The 21984-nt window shown below is 34.1% G+C and overlaps 1 protein-coding gene across 2 annotated transcripts in view; it reads right to left on the reverse strand.

Moving 5' to 3' along the window:
• Positions 1-6320: 6320 nt before the first annotated feature.
• The window catches only part of LOC145667058 (prolactin-releasing peptide receptor-like), a 357637-nt gene continuing 341973 nt past the window's right edge, over positions 6321-21984 (reverse strand). For both annotated transcript variants that reach the window (XR_014127858.1, XM_081734758.1), the window contains one exon: positions 6321-7538. The gene's annotated coding sequence lies outside the window, so the exon portion shown is untranslated. The remainder of the gene's footprint in view (positions 7539-21984) is intronic.

A 21984-nucleotide genomic window follows, 5' to 3' on the forward strand; every position in this document is an offset into this window, starting at 1 on the left:
CGGTGAATATTTTTCCTTTATTGCAGTCATTGGTATTAAATAGATATTGAAGTTAAATTGATAAGTAATATAATGTAGAGGTGAGGATATTTAGAATTAATGAAGTTTTTCAAGAAATGAGTAAGCCAATTGTTCGACTTTTATAAAAAAAATATGTTGATGGCAAACATAATTAAGTTTACTTGCTATTTGAAAGACATATATCATTGGAAGGAAAACCCGAGGCAACATGCGTGTCAGGTAATAAACTCCGTAATTTCGCAATGTGGAAGGGTAGAGAACAACTAAGTATGTTGAAACACCAGCCATGTCTAGTGATGTAGCATCGACGATTGAGCATCAAGCGTTTTGGGACCCTGTTGAAACTGCTGGTATTTAGATAATGAAAAATAAGATGTTAGCGACCGTGATTTTTCAGCTCTGGTAAATGAATTAGAATATCGTTTGGACATAACTCTCTAACAGATATTTAGTAGAAGAAATTCCTACCCACTGGTTTAGTGGCTAGCATGTGCGCCTTTTTCCATAGGGTCCTGGGTTCGATTCCCAGTGGGAGAGCCCTTGGGAACTAATGTTGCATGTGACATAATATGACTCCTTTAAAAATGCACAATTCTAAATTTAAATCCAACAATATGCCACAATTGAGAATCCCCATATACGATATTGATATGGTGAACTACAAAAAGAAGCGAAATCTGAACAAAAACACCAGAAGTGGAAAAATGCAGCCAAGTTCGTCCGCCTCAGATAGTGTTGAGATGAAGATGGATGAGCCAAGTTCCTTGACCACTGCATCTAAAACGAACACTGTAACTTGATGTCAAGGAAAATGATATAAAAATAGCCTTAGAGATAGTGGTGGTGGGCGTGGTGGGTTTGGGATCACCACCAAACTTAGGAATATCAACTTCGCTAAGGCGCTAAGGCACATATACAGTATACTGCAGTAAGATTGGTGGTTCGAAACCCAGACAAGGAATACTTGTAATCCTCCACGAGGTGTCAAGGAAAATGATTGACGAGCCTTACGGATAGTGCTTGTGAGCGTGGTGGATTTGGACGCCACCATCAGCATTGGGGCTGAAATATCCCGGCCACGAAACTAAGAAGACACATCTTGGTGTATTCGCATATGTTAGACACCTCGCGCCAATTTCCAGTGTTCGTTTCAGATGCAGTTGCCAAAGAACTTGGCTCCTCAAGCAGCATCTCAACACTTTTTGAGACTGGCGAACTTGGCTACATTTTTGCACTTGTGGTGTTTTTGTTCAGATGTACAGTATATACAACTCTTTAACAAGAGTTCAAATAGAGAACATAGGTTTCAACTTTATTATTCTTACTTTGACAGACATAACAACTATCTCATAAACATTATGTATATTGACAAATGTATCTATGATCAAACATATTGTAGAAATGTGTTTAATGAAAGTTCTTAATTTTGCTCTATTTGTCGAAGCATGAATGCCAAAAATGTACTTTTAATAATATATAGATGAGTAGTGTTCTGCATAGTCTTCACGTGTGAGACTTAAGTAGTTCTTAGCACCACTTTATGTACTACTTATGTAATTTCTTCGCTAAGTGAAAAGTTTCTAAATAGTAAATTGCTAAATAGTAAAGCTTATATGTAGAGTTAGTAGGGATCTTCATACGCTTTGTATGAGCTCTTAAGTGAAGATACAACGACTGAACGGCAAACATTTTGTGATAACGTTATTGCAAAATTAAACCAAAGCCTAAATATCAAACAATGAAAAAAAATGTAATTAATTATTTTTAAACATGATCAATTTAATTTTTTAGTCAAGTTTCCTTAAAGATTACAATATTTAATATATATCGCCCTTGAATTGTTATTGTTAATTTTCAGTTCTTTCTAATGAAGGAGGAAAGATGTGCTTTGGTTTGATTAGTAAATGTTGTTTTGTTTTTGTAGGATGCTCAACGATGTTTTATGAATTAGCTACATGGGCTGTGTAATTGGTGGCGTGCTTTAAGTGATGTTCGGATTTTCTTTTCATCTCGCTTTGCAATATATTGGCACTGATGAATACTGAAACACATGAGGAAATATATCGCCCTAAATATTGTTCTTTTAGATATACATTTGCAATTATTTCTTAACACATAGTTACGAAATAGTTATGTTACCAATTTTTGTACCATAACTACAATTCGTTTTCATTTAAGAATATATCCACAAGGAAGACATAAGACCTGGAGATACTGATTATAAAAATACTATCACTACTGCTAACATTTTTTTTAAGAATATACATTTCTATGATTGCATGAATTGGTGTCAGACATGATTTATTGATTTTATTTCTTCTATGTTTCATGTGGTTGTTTCCTATGTACACATTTTCTGTTTCTTCTTTTATCGACAGGGTTGTACAGAAGAGGAAATAAGTAGATGAATTTCGCAGTAATAAGAATTTTGAGGGATTCCACAAATCACAGTACGAATCGGTATTTCACTGTGGTTAACCCTACAATACACCGACATAGCAATACTGGTGCGTATAGTGAGATCTGATGTTTACGAGAGGCGTTTTTAGTATGAATTATACAACATTAGAATGCGAAAGCGTTCTAGTATGGAACGTTATGGTACGGCATCTAATTCAAATTTCGGTCTCTTTTATGTAACTATTTCCTGTTTTACAATTGTTCCATTTCCATGCAATTGTTCCAAACTCATAAGTGAGAGTTCTACAATAAGAGGTAATAAATATACTTTGCTATGAGTTTAGGTTAAGTACAAGATTCTTCATTTTGTAGAAGAACTACAATAGAAGGAAAGATAATTGTGTAGGAAAATTTTAAGAACGTTCTGTAAATAAGATATAAGCAAAAAATATGAGAATACGTAGCCAAAATTTCAGATTATTATTATTATTATTATTATTATTATTATTATTATTATTATTATTATTATTATTATTATTATTATTATTAGTTAACTGCCATCTAGGGAACTTCAACTGAAATCTTATTATTCCAAAACTACGACTTCTTATACGTTATAACATAAATATTATTTCCTAATTCAACAACCCGAATTGGAACAGCTACTGCGTCAACTTTGACAAAAAAAGCAACCACTGATTTTCGTGGTTAGATAATACGCAACATAAATCCTCACAATATAGACAAATAGCTGCAGAATCAAAAACGGTGTTTTCTCTGAAGTTTCAAGAAGCCTAATTCGTTACCAGAGTTCCAACGGAAGTGTGTAATGGCATCGTCGAGTAAGCCATCAATTCATACGGTACTAGGACAGCGGTTTTGCGCAAGAAAAAAACTCCGTGTATAAGAAAAATGTTCAAACAATTCCAGACTCGTTGGTTCGTAGCTCTAAAAATACTTTATACTTTGTATGTAGGGCATGACAGACTCTAGAAATTGACTGGAGAACTCTCCAGAGAAACTTCGAGCAAATTGGCTACGGATCTTATGAAAACTAAAGCTTAGGGGCAACGTGAAACTTCGTGGTTTCTGTTGTCAATGTTTGAACAAGTTCTCCAGTAAATGAAAGGACATTTCATCTGTCGGGACTTTATCGTAACTCGTTATAAGCTGATAATCTGGGGAATAAACGGTTGTACATAATTAAACTAGTGCAGAAGTGAATGACATTAGTTATGTTACAACAAATTTTTTGTTGGTTTGGTATATATATGGTTGTTTATAATTATATACCATTACAATGTATATATACAATTATAAAGAACCATATGAAGGCCACGAATGTTTGACTGATTACCCCCTTCCACTACAAGACATGAAATTAAATGAATATGAGTTTTATGTCCCATGGTTATGCCGTGAAGGCTAAAGGGGACGGCGATGAAGAGAATGAATTTAATACTGGAATGAAGGATGTGTTAGGAAACGGAGGAATCTATATAAGGTGTATTTTTCTCATGGCATGAGCTGGGATCGAACAAGGAAACCCCACGACCAAGAGATGAACGCTCTACCACTTAGCAACCTCCAAGACGTTTTACTTAGAAAAATAGGTACGAATATGACTAAAATATATATCTATTTACTTGCTATTTATATGTGTAACCTTTTAGATGGCTTGTTACAAATTCTGTAAATTATCTACAATGTTTGTGCGTCCTAGACTGGTTGATAGATTTTGATGACTTGTCATATCTGAATTGATCCTTGCCTAGCTTAAATTACTTTTGTTACGTTTGTTGCCATGTTACGTTTGTTGCCATGTTACTTTTGTAAAAAATTGTATCCTCAGAGGAAACGGGAGTTCAAAATTTATGCGAAAATTGGAAATTCTCACGGTCCTTTCAACTTAAAAGGATGGTACATCAATTCTTCGTTTTAAATAAGTGGATCCGTGTCCCAGCGTTTGAATAAATTCTCTTTCTAAGGGGGCATATACTATCTGATATAAAACGAATGAAATTATGTTTATTAGCGAACTTCTTCTAGATCACAGTATATATTTTGATCATTTTTCGTACATGACAGATCCATTGCACAACCTACATCGTAAACAATTACGGTCACATTTACTGACCGATTGTCGTCAATTCTTGCTGACAACTGATTACTTTACAACTTACGATGTTACTGTAAAATTTATGGTTATAGACCACAAAAAACCCGTATTTATGCCCTATTACTTTAACACTATTACCGTAAAGTTTAGGGCAATCGTTTGGAAACCAGAATTGACGGTAATTGGTCAGTAAATGTGACTGTAATTGCTTACAATGTCATGCTATTATCATGTGATTAAACTGCGTATCCAAAAGGCGAAGCGCGAAGGAGTCTAGACCTATGGGAAAATTAAATTATAGATTATTATGGATCAATGAATTTTTCATCCTTGATCACAAGTTGAAGAGATCTGTCTTCAATTTCTATCATAAAGAAATAGCTAATACAGGAACCAATGATGTTTGTGCTTTAGTTAGATTACCTGAATGGGTTGGCAGAATATATTGTATAGCTAGTCGTTTGGATGCCATTCTCCACTTTCTCTCACTACGTAAGCACTCATTCAATCCTTGTGACCATGATTTTAAGTCGTGAAGAGAAACGTCCAAAGGAAAGTCCGTATATACTATGCTAGAATCATCAACCACATCACAGAAGTTCACTGTAAGAAGGAGACAACACATATAATACTTGATTTCAAAAATCTGGTCGCCGGAGTATTATAAGAAAACTGTTATCCCTGACTCCTATGTAAAAACAGAAATGTCAGGTGCCTAATTACAGCAATTTTAAATACGAAAGCTCGACCTGGTGAAGTTGAAGTATTTCATTTCATTGGTGGTTTATGTATATACATTCAGGTTTGCTCTGTTAAAAAGAAAAAAAAAGTAACCTAAAAGTGGCTCTACTACCAGTGAAAGAAGCGTATTCTAGAAAAGTAGTCATAAACCAGAAGAAAATTGCAGAGATCGAGAGTGCTCAAATTCATACCACGTTGCTGTGAAGAAATTTGTTTGTGGCTCACCACAGATTGTCATGATTCAGAAGATGATTTCAAAGTCTACACTCCTGGTTTTAATACTTGTTATAACTATGATCCAAAAGGATGTGTGAACTTATAGACTTAGTTTAACTTTTTGCTAACTGTTAATAGTATTACAGTGACAGAATATAACCATATCCCTGTAATCTGTGGCATATATAATATATTTATTTCAAGGTGTAAAATGAAGAATTGATAATATTTTCATTTGTTTAAGATAATGTAAAGTATATTTTCTTGTTTTGCAAAAAAAAAAAAAAAAAAAAAAAGTCATTTCCAATTTCTAATTTTCTTTTTCTAATGACACAAAACTTGTTATTATCACATCAAAGTACGGAATCTTGACTAAACAGTCATATTCTGCAATGAAGAAATGAACACAACGCTACATGTCAGGTGCTTATTGACTAAATTAAGTATTTTGTATCTCCTGTAAAATTAATTTCGAAGAAGATGACTGGTTGTCGAACCCAATGATTTGTTTATTTGTTCAGGTATTTACTGTATCTCTAGTAACTCAGAACTCTAGTTCTGAATTAGGACTTTAGTAACCTTACATATTCTGCTAACAGATGTGTATTTACGATTTAGTTTTGGGGAGAGGGCTTTGCTAATTTTACTCCTGGAAATGTGAAAATTCTGCAAGATATTTACCGTAATTTACTTTAATGTAGAAAATAAAATTTCGGGGGGGCTTAAGCCCGGAAGCATACGTTACTGATGCATCTACTACTAAGCATGACGCACATCACTTGTAAAATAAATACTGAGAAAATAAAAATTAAACACAACAACAGTAAAACGTTAAGATGCTAATTTATTTCAGTATGTTTTACATTCTTTTGTCTGGCACGGATAAATATTCTTTTGTTTTTTGTTATTTTTTTTCACTATCAGCATTACATTTTCTTTAGACTTACCTATTATAAATGTTTCGGTTTTCTTTGTAATCTGAAATAGATTTGAGAAGCAAAATATGACAAATCACACTAAATATTTTAATCACCATTATAACCAATGAAAAAACTGGCAAAAATGTAATGATGATGTCACAGTTTGAACAATTGAAGGGAGGGAAATAGGCAACCAATAAGAAATAATAATATTGTTAAACAGCACACAAAGAACAATTAAGCTATGGGATAAGTCACAGCTTAAGGGGGCTCATATATCTTTAAGTGCTGTTTGACAAAATAACCGATAATATACAGTACACATTTTGATATTAAGCGTTTCATGGCAATTCAAGTATTTAAAAATGATAAATTTATAGTACGGTAAACAAGTAATTTGGTTTTCCGAACAAACTACCACAGAAAGAATACAGCTTATATTTTCCATTATGCAGTAGTAGTATCTGGAAGTTTAGAAGGTGATATACAGCAGTCATACTACATTGGTATATCTTGAGTTTATATGTATATACATTTACATACATATTATTATAGATTGATTTATATCTAAATGTATATACTTGTAGCATGTTGGTATGCACACACATACATACACCAAGAAAGACTCAAATGTTGTGTATATGTACATATTATAATATGTATATACACATACCATATCACCATCGTTGAGAGTTTTCATGTATTATATGTATATATATTGTTTATCCAAAAATAATTTATGCTTATCACGATCACATATTAACACTGTTACATATACGCGCGGAGTTTACGCACAGTAAACATTTGAACACGTCACACTTTCTCATGCCTGTATCTTTTTTTATTATTGTTATTTTAACAATTTAAACAAAATTCCATTAAGGGCGTACGCATAAATTCAAGTAATATATTTGTATTTAGTATACTGTGTCTACAGTACACATATTTTAATGGCCATTTTAGATATTTTTGTATGCCACATTTTGAATCCAACAAACACAAAACCTTGAGCTTGGAAAGTTTATAAGAAAACACAATTGGATTGCATGTTGGCTTGTTCTTCGAGTGTTGTTATGGACATCTGGAGTCCTCAAAATATGCTGCCACGATGCTGTATTACTCTGAAACAAAGAAAAGAAAACATTATATTAATTGCAATAGTATGGTCAATGTTTACATATATTTGAAGTTACATTGTATGTGAAAGTTTACCGTATATTTGTGTTGTACACTCGCCTAACTGGGATCTTGTAATAATAATATTAATAATAGCTTTATTTCAAATGCTGCAAAAAGTACACCGTTTGTAAAATATTAATGTATAACCTTATAAAATATGCTACAAAGTAAATTAATAACAATGATAAATTCTAAGAGAATTGTCAACTTTGGAAGTTTGAATAACTCTCAGAATGTCAAGATATGTATATCTTAATATTTTGTGAGTTAAAAATGACTTGTAAATAAAGATTCAAATAAAAATATTAACTGTTTTGAAATACTAGTTTTACAAAAATATTTTTAAATTTTCATTTTGAAGAAATCAGTCAAACCTCATACATTATCATACCACCAAGGTAAAATGCATCATTTAGTTGTCACATATTTCAAAATACTGAAGATAACCATATAGAAAATATTCAAGGACCTTAGATAACTCCTTGTCATAAATGTAATACATTCAATAGCCAGTAATAACCTGTGACGTTTAGCTTAGTAATAATAATAGTTTTACTTTGAATGCTGTGAACATTTCACAAGCATGAAAAGAAGCAGTTGTAAAAAATTTCAATGTGTAACCGGTACAATATGCTACAAAGTATAATAATAATAATATTAATAATAAATTCTAAGAAAATTGTAAACTTTGCAGGTTGAGATTGTTGCAAGAATGTTAATATATACAAATTTCTTAAACTCAAAGTGGGTTTAAAATCAAGATTTTAAAAAAAAATGGTAAATGTACTATAATACTACTTTGGAAACAATTAATTAAAGTTTCATTTAAAAGAAATTAGCTAAACTTCTTAAATTGTCATACATACCACGTTAAAATATATAACATTGCAATGATATTGTTCAATATACCTATTTTCAACATTGTACGATCATTTAACACGCATCTATTTTTCAATTGAGTCAAGTTTTTTTTTTTTTTAAATATAGGTCATTACATTGTTCCTAATTATAAAGGAGAAAATCTTTTGTAGTTTGAAATATAACTAATGGATAAAATTTTATGGGTTTTTTGAGAGAGAACGTCATATGCAAATCTCCATATTTGACATTTTATACAAATAACATAATGTCCGTTTCCGCACGGAGAAAACACGTTTCATTTTGGACATAATGGACAACAAAATTGTCACCAATCAACTTAGGCACTCCAGAAACAAGAAGTCGACACAAATATCGGTCATTTTCAATTACTTTTACATGTCATTATCTCCCTTTAGGAGTACTACTGGTGGCTGAATTTAGATTTGAATGGCATCAAAAGTGTCACTATTCGTCTCAGCGACACCGGAAAAAATATGGATTCGACACTAATATCGGTCATTTTTTTATCATTTTTATATATTCCCCTCTCCCCTAAGTGAGCACTATTAAAGCGAAATGATAAAAGCTAATGCAGGTTCAAACTTCATCTCTGTTGAAAATTTGATCGTGATCGGTCTGTTGGTTCAAAAGTTATTAAGTAACAGACCCAATCACTTTCATTTTTATATAGATAGATTACAACAACAACAACTGCTACTACTACTTCTACTATCAGAATTGTAGTGTCATCCAAATTAGATGATAGCACAGTCCAGGATTAATCAGGTGCTCTTCTGATAAACAATTCTGAGTTAGAAACTAGATCACGCTAAACTTCATCAACACGATCATTCATAAATAAAAAGAAGTTATGAAATCTCTAACGTTCCACGATTATGATATGTAGTGAAAAGGAAATGGATGATTATGAAAAATGGATTGTAAAAGTATTGGCAGAATGAAAATGTGGAAGGAAACGGGCAAAATCCCGAGAAAACACATGGGCGCATTCTTGTCCATCACAAACTCATCGTCAAGGATCGAACCCAGACGTCACCACTAGATATGAGGGCTTTAATAGTATCGTAAGCAGAGAGGTCCGTATTGATAAAGAAAACAGAATGTTTTACATATTTACATATGATATATAAAATTATCTATTTACTTTTGCTTCTGACTACGCTATATATTCTGGTCAGATACTGTCTTGATGTTGAAAACTATTAAACTACAAAAAACGAGCAAACAGTAATAATAATGTTACTATAATATCAATGGTAATATAATTCTTTTTAAAAGCTCTTGAATTTGTATTCTTTTAAATTTATGTGATATTATATTATATTTTTGACATAACTTTCTCTAAAATTCACAAACTAAGTTAACAATATAATTGAGACTCTTAAGCGGAGTCCAATGGTTCTTCTATGTAAGTGTCACAAAACATAGGAGTGGCCCGGGGAAACATAACGATATATCACTTTTTTTTAACATTCGAATAAATTGGAAAAGAAGTTTGCCCATTTCCATGCAATTCAATCCACTGACACATACCAAACAAGCTTTACATGCCTTCTGTAGGTTCATTTTTGAAAACCAAAAGCTACATACGTACTTTTCTGTGGGCGACAACAATCCATTCCATCTAATAAATCAATTTTACCGGAAGTTGCATTTGCCATTGTGTTCGCTCAAGCAGCCCATATATACAAGTTTGAAACTAACTAAATGCATTATAAATGATACTGTAATTACGTGGTATGATTCATTCTGTATAAGATTACTGGATTTCAGCAGCGTTGGTATTTACTACCAAATGTAACTAACCATTAGGGAGCATAAACTATTCAATACTATAAAACAGCACACGGAGAAAATGCTTAGAATTTCAGGTCTATATTGAAACCTATCATTTAGTCTGATATTATTTAGTAATTTTTTATTAACGTTTCCATCAGATACGGTTGAGATTTCATTCAATCGAAAGACGTTAAAATTCAGCATCGTTCAGACATTTTCGTTCGTCTTTATCAACTGTAATGAGAGATGTTCCCCCGGGTTCCGTTTTGGGTCCTATTCTCTTCCTGATATATCTAAATGACTTGCTAGAACACACGTATCCACCAAAATGTATTCTATATGGCGATATCATCAGTAGGATTATATCAGGAAAATTAATAAAAGTAGTTGAGAGGAAATCTGACATTTTTACGGACAAATTAGTAAAGCGGTTAACTGCAAATAGATTAATTATAAATCATGATAAATCGGTTCTCTTGCATTTTCATTTTCCAGAAAAAAAAGCATATATCACCAGGAATAAAAATATCTTCTCACTTACTCCAATATACTTGATCATGTTTTTGTACTCAATATATCCTATTAAATGGTTTTGTATTTTAGAAAGAGGCATGATGTATACATCTGGTACTTGACAATATAGTACGTATTTCTTGACAATTGTAATGCTTACATGAGAATTTCTCTTGTTTTGTAAGCTAATGAAACAGGCAAATAAATTAAATGAAATTACTTTTCCAGATACTCGTCGGATATTATTGTTTCATGACTCATTCCACATAAAATTTCTTGACAGCCCTTAGAAAAAGATCATTCCCCTCAGTTCTTAATTTTCGTATACATAAATATTTAACCTGTTCAGAATGTAAAAATATTGAGTATATACAGGAAGGACCATTTACGTGAACAAGTATTGGTTACTTTTGAAATGATAAGTAAGAAACTCTGAAATTTCGTACAGTACAAATATTTAGTGTTGGAAATAATTTGACAGACTAATCTGCAATACCACCAGGTTAACGGTGTTGACAATTCTTCAAAGTGATATCTTTTAAATGCCTCAACATCGTATTATTATATATACTAAGTTACATGTTACACGGATAACTACAATACTTCATTTAATATTCAAATGTTACCAACTAAGGATGCTACATTATCTTAAGCATCTAAATTTGGGATGCTTTTATAATAGTAATAACGCAATGGAGAAGAATGAGGAAACTCATATGCTTAGTACCTTGGTATCAAAAACTATAATCATGATCACATGATATATTTTAAAAGAATAGAAACAAAGGTACACAGATTTTTAAACGTTTTATTTCGATAAACTATTTAGATAAATATCACATCCAATCACGTAGATAGTTTCCAATAGACATAAAATGATAATTTCTTTTACAGCAAATATAACTCAAATTTTCCTGGAGATATGAAAAAATATAAATAGAGATTCCTATATTACTCTAAGGATGCATTTGTAGGAAATTTTAGAAATGATTATTGCTTTTCTTGCTTCTGCAATATTGCGGAACTAATTGTTAATAGCTGTAATTACAAGTTCCAGTATATACACACCATTTTAAGCAGTGTTGCAACCTTTAACAGTTTTTGTCTTATCCCAATAACGCTTTACGATAACGAATTGCTGTAAACGCTATGATAATCTTTATCTGTTTTGGAAACTATCTACATGATTGAATGTGATATTTATATAATCAACTTTTTAGATATAATCTTTTAAAGAAAGTAATGTTTTAAACGTTTGTATCCGTTTTTATTTGAATTGCATCACATTATGATTTTATAGTTTGAAATTAGAGTATTTTGCATGTGGATTGCCCTGTAGTCTCACCTGGGTTATTACTATTTTAGAAGCATCCAAAATGTGGATGTTTATCATGATTGTATTGCCCTCAGCTCCTGAGACAGAGTAATAAACTTAGTATATACGTTTTAGTTTCTCATTAGATTTGAAATATAAAATAATCTGACATAGTACAATTTGATAATATTTGAATGTTAAGTTGGCAACACTGTTTAATGATGTGATGCTACTGCTGTTGATGTGATGCTAATGCCAAACATTTCTTTTTTGTTGATATTTACGTCGGACATTTTGATTTACAGCTTGGTTCAAAAGTTAAAAGGAACTGGTAAGACACCGTACTAAACTCTGAATTTTAGTAAATTATATAATGACAATGAAAAATATGAAAAATGTATAAACTAAGCCAAGTAGTACCTATAAAATGCTATTAGATAACCTAATAACTCTTTGAGAAACTTTTGTTATAGACCAGAAGTTTGACTGCCCAGTTTATGACGTCATAATGATTGGGTAACCAATTTTAAACGCTATATGAAAGATGTTGAATTATTAGTACATATAAGTTATGAGAAATATGCCTGCACCTTCTACATTAAAAATTTAAAAATCAGATACTACCAATAATTATGTCACAATTTGTTCCAAATTATTCACTAGGTTCCAATAATTTGTTCACGCTTATGTAAGAAGAGAGGGACGAAATAAAGATGGTGAACCAACCTCACGCTTACATATTCAACGTCACAAAATCAAGCAGTCTTGAATTCAGACATTTTCATCCGGGGGGGAATGTGAACTCCTCGGGGGGGATGGGTTGTTTTTCTGTATTTTTGCAAGAAAGCAGCATATTTAACACTTCCATTCACATGCACATCTTACCTAATATTGAGACATTCAATGTGAGATTATAATTTTAAAAAAATCGTTTAATTTTATCTAAAACATTATATAAAGACTGGCAAAAATATTTTAGACTAAACTTTAACTGCTATTTACAGTAGCTATTTTTGTTATTATTTCCTATGTTCAGTAGTTACTGTTTGTTACTAATGTAGAAGTTTTCAAAAAGATTTAAATTAACGCAAATATTTTTTTGGCCTAAAACAAATATACATAGAAATATCTTATCAAAAAGTTATAATTCTTTCTCACACTTGTGATTTTAAATCAAGCATATTAGCCTTGGTTTCTTCATTGCATACACATCAATAGTTTAGTTTACGAAATCTTCAGTAGGACTGTCTTCAGTAGGATTTTCCAAGACTTTGTGCCTTGTCGTGGAAAATCAGCGCTTGGGGCGAGAGTATACGACGCCCCGTACGCGTGAGTGAGGTCGACAGACCAGCCGCGAAAGGTGAGAAAATTTTAAAAAGTAAACCCTGCTTTTCCTTGATTTTGAGCACTTTTTATTACTTTTTTTCCTTTCATTTTATATATGTGCACATGCCCATATGTGCATATGTGTTTCATTCCTCTCTTTTTTCTTTCCTTCTTTTCTTTTCTTTTTCCCTCCCGAATTTTGCGCCCCTTACTTCGGCGCCCAGGGCCGTTGTTTCTCCCCCATTGCACGGCACTGAGCAGGATTTTCGTCACCTTCAATAGCAATCTTTCACTTATATATTACTATTATATTGATAAATTCTATATACCCTATAAATCTCTAACCCAGGAGGGATAACTGTTCCTCCCTGATCCCTCTGAATCTCACCCTTTAACTCACTTATTTTTAGTTAGAGAAAGGTGTGTTTACTTTAACAATCGTAAAACACATTTACGTCTGTTACTTCCGATGCGAGAAATGGAATTTAGGTGCTCTATTTCAAATAATGCAAGAACGGTACAATTTCAAGAACTGAATGAAGTCTGCTGACACCAGAGACCATATGGAATGATCAAAGCTTTATCTTTTCTTTCTTATCTCAATCTGTGCTAGTGCTACCTACAGTACTAATATATAATATAGGGCGAGAGCATAGTACCTACTAAAATACAAACCTTTCTTCAACAGTTGACAATTTCATGTTCTGCCAAACTCGCTCATAGCGTTAAGAAATGCAGGTTTTATTGACTAATTTGGTATTCTATCTTATACGTTAATTGTTTAATATTTATATAGAATGGGTCTGCGTCATTTATATGTATATTGAGAGATCGGATTTCGCCTGCACGTGCACGGAAAGAAAAGCAAATAATTGGGTGAAGTAATTTCTGCATTTTGTGACTGAAATTTTGGAAGTTTCTCCGGGGGGGAATGAATTTTCTTCGGGGGGAGATTCCCCCTCGGGCTACCCCCTGGATTCATCCCTGAAATCAAGTCAAATCGGTATGAATAATTAGATCAGAATTTGTTCGAATTTGATCACTATGTCCCATAATTTGTTCAATTTGTAAAAATTCATAATAGCTTTCGTCCAATAATAAGAAAAAGAGTCTAAAATCTCATAAAATCTCAAACGCTCCGTAACTAGTCCCTCGCTCTCCAATCCCTCCCTTTCATGCCAGCGTGGCCTTTTGCGGGCTTTAACACACACGTTGAGAACGGCTTTCTTACGTCATCCTCTCCACTCTTTTCCCCATTGAGTTTCTGTGCATTTCTTAGATTGTAAAACCGGACTGTTACCTTTTAACGTTCCCCATGAAAGAAGAAATAAGTTTTTTTCATCTCGTCTAGCCCGGCCGGTATCAGCCCAAAAATTTAGGGGAAGGGACCGGCTGAAGTTAGGGGGGCCCGATCCAACCATATTATAGTTCATCACCATATTATAGTTCATTTGCAAGCGTATCGTAAAATGTTTAGAGGTGGTAAGCAAAAATTTAGGGGGGGGCTAGACCCCCTGCATACGGGCCTGCGTCTAGCAAAATTATATAATTATCTCAAAACGTATCCCCTAATAGTTTCTCTTAACTTCATCTAGAAGTGACTAGAGTCCTTTCTCGTCACGAGAGGTCCACAAAGACTGTGGTATGACAGTATTTAAACCATATTTCTTATTGGAGTATATTATGTAAGGATTTGTGTATCTTTAAATGTTAATAAACTCTCTCTATTGTCTTCGTAAATCAAGTATCAATTTATAGTTTTATGACAATGACTCATGTAACACTAAAACTGTGATTGAAATCTAAAACTTGGATGAAGTAATGAAGTTCATGAGACGCATGAAATTTCTTGTCTCAAAACGACACTAGAATTGTTATCTTACTCATCTCGTCTTGAATTTATAAAGGTAATTCTTGTTTCGTTAGCAACGCTGCTTACAACATTCATTACCCTGTTGGAAATCATTGTGCTAAACACTACAGCTTGGAATAAGGTTATAAAGACCTCTGTTACGAACAGTGACGATATTATGGTCGTATCAATCACAAAAAATAGTAACCTCAAAGACTATTAGTTCATGATCAACACAGAAGTTTTGAATAATATAAAAGTCATTGATTTTCTTTCTATGGAGATATTTCATTGAAACATGTCTACGTCTTCACGTATCTCTTCATATAGCTTGGAATAAGGTTATAAAGACCTCTGTTACAAACAGTGACGATATTATGGTCATATCAATCACAAAAAATACTAACCTCAATGCCTATTAGTTCATGATCAACACAGAAGTTTTAAATAACATAAAAGTCATTGATTTTCTTTCTACGGAGATATTTCATTGAAACATGTCTACGTCTTCAAGTATCTCTTCATACGTACATTGTATCCCAGTTAAATGTTAATGGAAGTACCCGGGGCCGCCCCCAGTTTTATGAGCGACATAAATAATTTAAGCTAGTATTTATATATTTTTGAAAGTTTATAGTACACTCTTAATATACTTATCATATTCTGTGTTCTGGCTGCCCCCCAGGTTTTACCTTTTAGATCCGCCTCTGGGAAGTGCGTAACTTTAGGAACTCCGTAACTCGTAACACTAATTAATTCCGTAGCTTAAATGAGCAAGAAAATTAATGGGGAACATGTATGTGCTTCACTTCATGTGTGTTTGGAGTTTATATCTATTTTGCTTAAGTGTCTAGAAGAGAGCCGTCCAAATGGCAGCCTGCCAAGTTATTTTGTTCGTCCTGTAAGGTATCCACAATTTGCGATTTAACATAAGTTTCCTTTTTACAAATAATGTATTGATTTTTCTTTATTTTTTAAATATATTACGTCTGAGCAATAACAGAGTTTGTAATGTATCTACGAATGGAATGTGTGCTTTAAGAATCAGATTAAAGTGATGAAAACAAAGATAAGTCAGCTTCTGGCTTTTACATGTGCGACACATGATTTATTTTTCCAGTTAATAGGAGCTCTTAATTGTGGGTTCTCCTGACAGAACCACAAAGAGAACTAACATTCATGAAACAGTTAAAAGTTATGTTGATGCATTTCGAAGTTTTGGGAAATGTTTAACAATTGCGACAGATGATAGATGCATCAACAAAGCTAAGGTAGATGTCTGGACTAATAAGTCTGTTTGAAAAAAAAAATTGAATAATATTTCCCTGCATTTTGCTCTTTGTGGCAAGTCATTAAAGCAAACAAAATCGTCAACCTGCACCCAAGACGCTCCCTGTAAGCCACTCATAGTGTGTAATTTTTAAATATATGACATCTTGTTTTCTCCTTTGTAATTTTTTTTCATTTTAAGTTGCAGACCTTCACCATAGAAGCCATCAGGGTTATAGCCCTCGATTGTTATTGGACAGACCAGTCTTTAAAAAACGGATGCAAGTTTTCTGCAACATTATTACGTTTTTTTAAAAAAAATATTTAAACTTAAGACCAACTTAATCTATAGATCTTGTTGATATGAACAAAATAATAATCATTAATGTAAAGGATCATGTGTAAGTTTCAAGTAAATAAGAAAATCCAATCAATTTGTAAACCTAAAAATTATTGCTGTATCTAAAACATGCTACCGATTGAGATGTAACTGATTTTGAAGGATAGCCTAGTTTCGTTCTTTATTATGATACTAGCAAGATGACAGTATATTGTATGGTTATCGAGGTATAGACTAAAGTTGTATATTGTATAGTTAACGAGATATACAGGGTTGCACAAAAAAATCTAAAAACACTTCATACAGCACACGTAAGTTTGGCTCTAAACTGTACAACACGTGTTGCGGTTGCCGATCGTTTTTTTTCTTTTTTTGTTTTCAATGTGTCGTGTGGACCTTCCTCTTTCGTCAGCAGTAACCAGTTCACCTGTGAGTGTCGTGGTGGGAAAGTGGTGCGATAAAAAGGGCGACCTGATAGACTTCCAAAGAGACATGATTGTTGGTGTCCATCTGGTTGGAGCTTCAGCGACAACAGTGGCGAACATTGTGGGGGTATCGAAAGGCACTGCGTCCAACGTCACGAGGGCATACACAATTCATGGCCAAACGACGTCTGCAAAGCACAACAGTGGTCAAAAGACAATCCTGTCAGATCGGGACCGGAGGGCATTAAGGCGGATTGGAGCAGCTAAAAAGAAGACAACTGTGATGAAAATTACGTCTGATCTCAATTTCGGTATATAGAACCCAGTTTCATCGAAAACAGTGCGACGGGAACTTCATAAACTGAAAATTCATGGTAGGGCCGCTATCGCCAAACCCCTGGTCATAGCAGTAAATGTGAAAAGGCGTATCCAGTGGTGCAAGAACCACAAGGTGTGGACTCATGGGCAGTGGGAACACGTAATGTGGTCCGATGAATCGATCTTCGCCTTGTTTCCATGAACCGGTGGTGTTTACGTATGGAGAACACCGTCGCAGGCCTATGATACAGACTGTCTGCTCCCAACTGTAAAGCATGGGGGTGGTTCTGTTACAGTATGGGCAGAGATATCATGGTTTTCTGCAGGTCACATCATAGCCCTGCGTGTAATGATGAATGCTAAGGCGTATGAGGCCATTTTTGGGGACCATGTTCTACCCATGGCCGAAATATTGTTCCCTGATGGTGATAGCATCTACCAAGATGATTTGGCACCATGTCATGCTGCAAAAGTGGTGAAATCATGGTTTGAGAAGCATGACCAGGAGCTATCACACCTCCCCTGGATCCCACAATCACCAGATCTGAACATCATTGAGCCATTGTGGTCTGAGTTAGAAAGCCATGTTAGGTTTCATTACCCTCCACCAGCATCCCTTAAGAAACTGGAGCATGTTTTGAAGGAGAAATGGAACACAATTCCACACACAACAATTCAGGAACTGAATACGTCCATTCCACGTCGGATACAAGCCATCTTGGACGCAGAAAGAGGCCCCACACCATACTAGGTGTGATTTTTACACTTTTGCAAATGTTTTAGATTTTTTGTCCAACCCTGTACCTTAAAATAGTATATTGTATGGTCAACGATTTATGGCTTAAAGTTGTATATTGTATGGTTAACGACATATAGCCAAAACTTGTATGTTCTATGGTTAATAAGATATAGCCGAAAGTTGTCATTAATCCTAACAGCATAATTTGTATTTAAGTAATATGTTGTGCACGTGTAGGACACATTTTAGTCGATACATCAAAAAGGAAGAAAATGACAAGTTTAAGCATGAATTCCCAAGCGCATTGTTCGAGCAAATCGAAGGAAAACTAATTTCTGTGATTCCAAAAACAAACTCATTCGTTGCCAATAGTAACCGCCAATTTTTTTTTGTTTCTTTTTCTGGGAAATAAGTTACTCATATACCACATATGCAGCAAAATATGCTATTAATTAACATATTTTATTCACTTTTGTATATTGTTCCTGACACAAAAAGTACTTATAATTTATAATAATAACTTCTATAAAGAAACTAACTAACGTCATTTATAGTAACTGAAGCCAGACAGGACATCGCGAAGAAGGAAACCTCGACATCTCGTTAGTTACATAAGTCATTCGATTTAGTCGGAGAATTTTCAATCCATAAGCCTATGTAACTTGATTGAAATATAATAAATTCTGCTGCAGAAATGTTCTATTCCCATCTACGTGCCATCATAACATCATACTATTTTTATATAAGTCATCACGTTCTTAGTCCTATTGCAAAATTTTCCCATGACCAGCATGGCCTGATAGTTCATCATTACCAAACAGCACAACCTCTCGGAAGAGCGACCTCTGTCATGTCGTCGTGAAGTTCACAGAATCGTCTCTTAGATACTTTAGTAGCAAAAATCCATGTATCATCTTCTATAGTTCATCTTTGATGGACGTTCGTCAAACAGAATTTTGCTTTGTGTCCGTTGTTTTTAGTCGATTATATTTGGGCAGACATTGTTTGTGATTATCGTCTGTCGCAGCTTGAGGGTCTGGAAGAGACCCCATCATTTACTCAGCCGTCGAAGGGTCAGAGAAAGCCTGAGAGAAGCACCCTGCCGTGGGTCAGTGGAGAAGCACATTAGACTACGTGTGAAACTGAAGAACGACCTCTTGGTCCATGAGGAAGTGACCCTGATGTTCCGAGATTTACATTTGTCTTTGCAGTATATGTACCTTGAACTGTGTATAGTAGTTTGAAAAACAATTCATGATATCATCGTACTGGTTCCTGAAGAAGATGGAGCGACTCTGTAATCCGGCAAGTGACAAATAGTTCTTATACTATTTCCCCGCCACACAAACCTTTGTTAGCTTCGTTACCTATATTGTGCACACTTTCTAAATTTGATTCTTAAGTATAATTTCCAAGCTCATGACAAACTTATATTCTATCTATCGATTACATACTGTCTTCTGAGGTTTATTCCCTGCCTATTCTACTAGCTACATCTTCCTTCAGGTAAAGAACTTTTTCCCCACCTCCCTGCTACCTGGTATCGAAACCTCTGATTTGAGTAGAGCTAAATCTGAAACACTTTACCCATGAAAAAATTTAAAATTTTAAGAAAATTGCATATCCAAATAAAAAAAATGTATGAGATAAATGGATGTGGTTTGTTGCACATGGTCTGACACGTACAATTATTTTAGAATGGTAATAGCTCTCGTATTGTATTTTGAAATTTCAGTATACTTTCAATAGCATTTAGAACTGTGGCAGACATTTACTAGGTTTATGAAATGTGTTCTGACAAAATTAGCATTTGGCATAGGTTGTAATTCTTAGCTGTGAATTCATCCACAAAGGAGGATACAACAAAGTGGAATATACATCTTTTGAGCTTATGGGATAAAAAATCAATTAAATGTACTCATTATGTTTTACGTCTTTTTTGCAAAGTTGAAGTTATGGAATACATAGCATCGTTCTATTTACATAAGATTCGAGACCAACGAGTACTTGAAAGCAGTGCTGCTACTAGATATCTATACGAAAACGAACATGAAAAGTGCGTTTGGGTACTACTAAACAAACCTTGCAACAACAAGTCAGTAGCAGCTCGATCTATGCTAAGGAACACGTCTATGGCGTTAGAAGGCGGCGCCTCAAGATCCTTTTAAACGCTGTTAGCAAATCAAGGAGCTTCAGTGTTGCCCTGTCATCTCACCTCTCACGCTGTATTGCGTCTGCTTACCCAACCTTTTACACGCCAACGTCATATCACAGTTTTTGTTTCATTAGTCTAGTCCACAAGCCATAAATTTTATCCCACGCTTTCATCCTCCTGATTCCTACAAAATTATTGTACTAAAGTGCTCAGGTAGAAAAATCAGGATACCTAGTTCCTGGCTATATATAAGAAAACAGGAGATTATGGAATACCATTTACATATATGAAAATAACTGTCCGAGGAAACATGTTAAATAAATAGTTAGTATATAGGCTTGAAGGATATTTAATGAAGACAACAATACGACAATTAGAAGATCCTAGCACACATAAGAAGAACATAAAAGTAAAAATACTAATTGTAGAAAAAAGGTAGGGGATATGGAAGAGAGGGTGTATATGGAATAGTAGCGAAGAAATTATCTTTCTAGAAGAATACGTATACATTGTGCAGCGTTTCGCAACTCACATACTCTTGACGTTCTCACTTGCAGAAATTGCATGTATAGATGTCCTTGTCGGACTCAACACACTCTTCATGATCCCACATTGTACAAATCACACAAAACATACACTTCTCCACGAACATCGTCCGAAAACTTACTATCACAAAAGATGCACGTAACATCTCCATCTTCTGGTGGGATGCAGGGAGCCACGACCTCTACATAACTGGAATCTTGAAGATGCAGTTCATAAGATTCACTACTAGACTCAGTAGATGAAGATAGTTCCATTGACTTCTGCGCCTTCTTCAGAGAAACCACGCATTTTAGAAGGACATTTTGAGCCACGTCTGGATTCTAGTCTCTCATGCGAACATTCAACATGTTTCTTGTATGGCGAAGAAGTCAGAACATGCGCTGAGCCAATTGGACGTCCGCGTGCAAATAGTTTGCGTTTCTGTGATAATGGTGGTGAAATATTAGAAGTATTCCATAGCCCCCTCCCATGGCTATTTTGTAAAACACTCATATCTCAAATAAATCGTGCACATAACATGACATTTATTTCTGTTTCCCGGCAACACAACATAACGCGCACACACTACTGTAGAGTTGGGCATTTAATTTGCAAAATCATTCTACGAAATAAGTAACGAAACCTTACCTGCAAATTTAAAAAAATACGAACTGCAGCAAATCATTTACCAGTAAAAACTAGCACAATATTGGCACGTCATGAAGCTTCTTCAAGGACCTAGTTTCGCTTATCCTCGCGAGAGTAAAGCACACAACAGATTCAATAAGCCACGATCTCCCCCGCCGTTTTCCTCTACACATCAACACATCAATGGTCAGGAAAAAAAGTAGTAAAAGTGTTAACGGTAGAGAGCCGTTGATCACTAAAACATGGGGAAATGATGGGAATGGGGAAAAGATTCCAATTGTAAATATTAGCATCTGTTAAAA

The sequence above is a fragment of the Thermobia domestica genome, chromosome 12 (assembly GCF_964235325.1).
Source record: "Thermobia domestica chromosome 12, izTheDome1.hap1.1, whole genome shotgun sequence".
NCBI lineage: Eukaryota > Metazoa > Arthropoda > Insecta > Zygentoma > Lepismatidae > Thermobia > Thermobia domestica.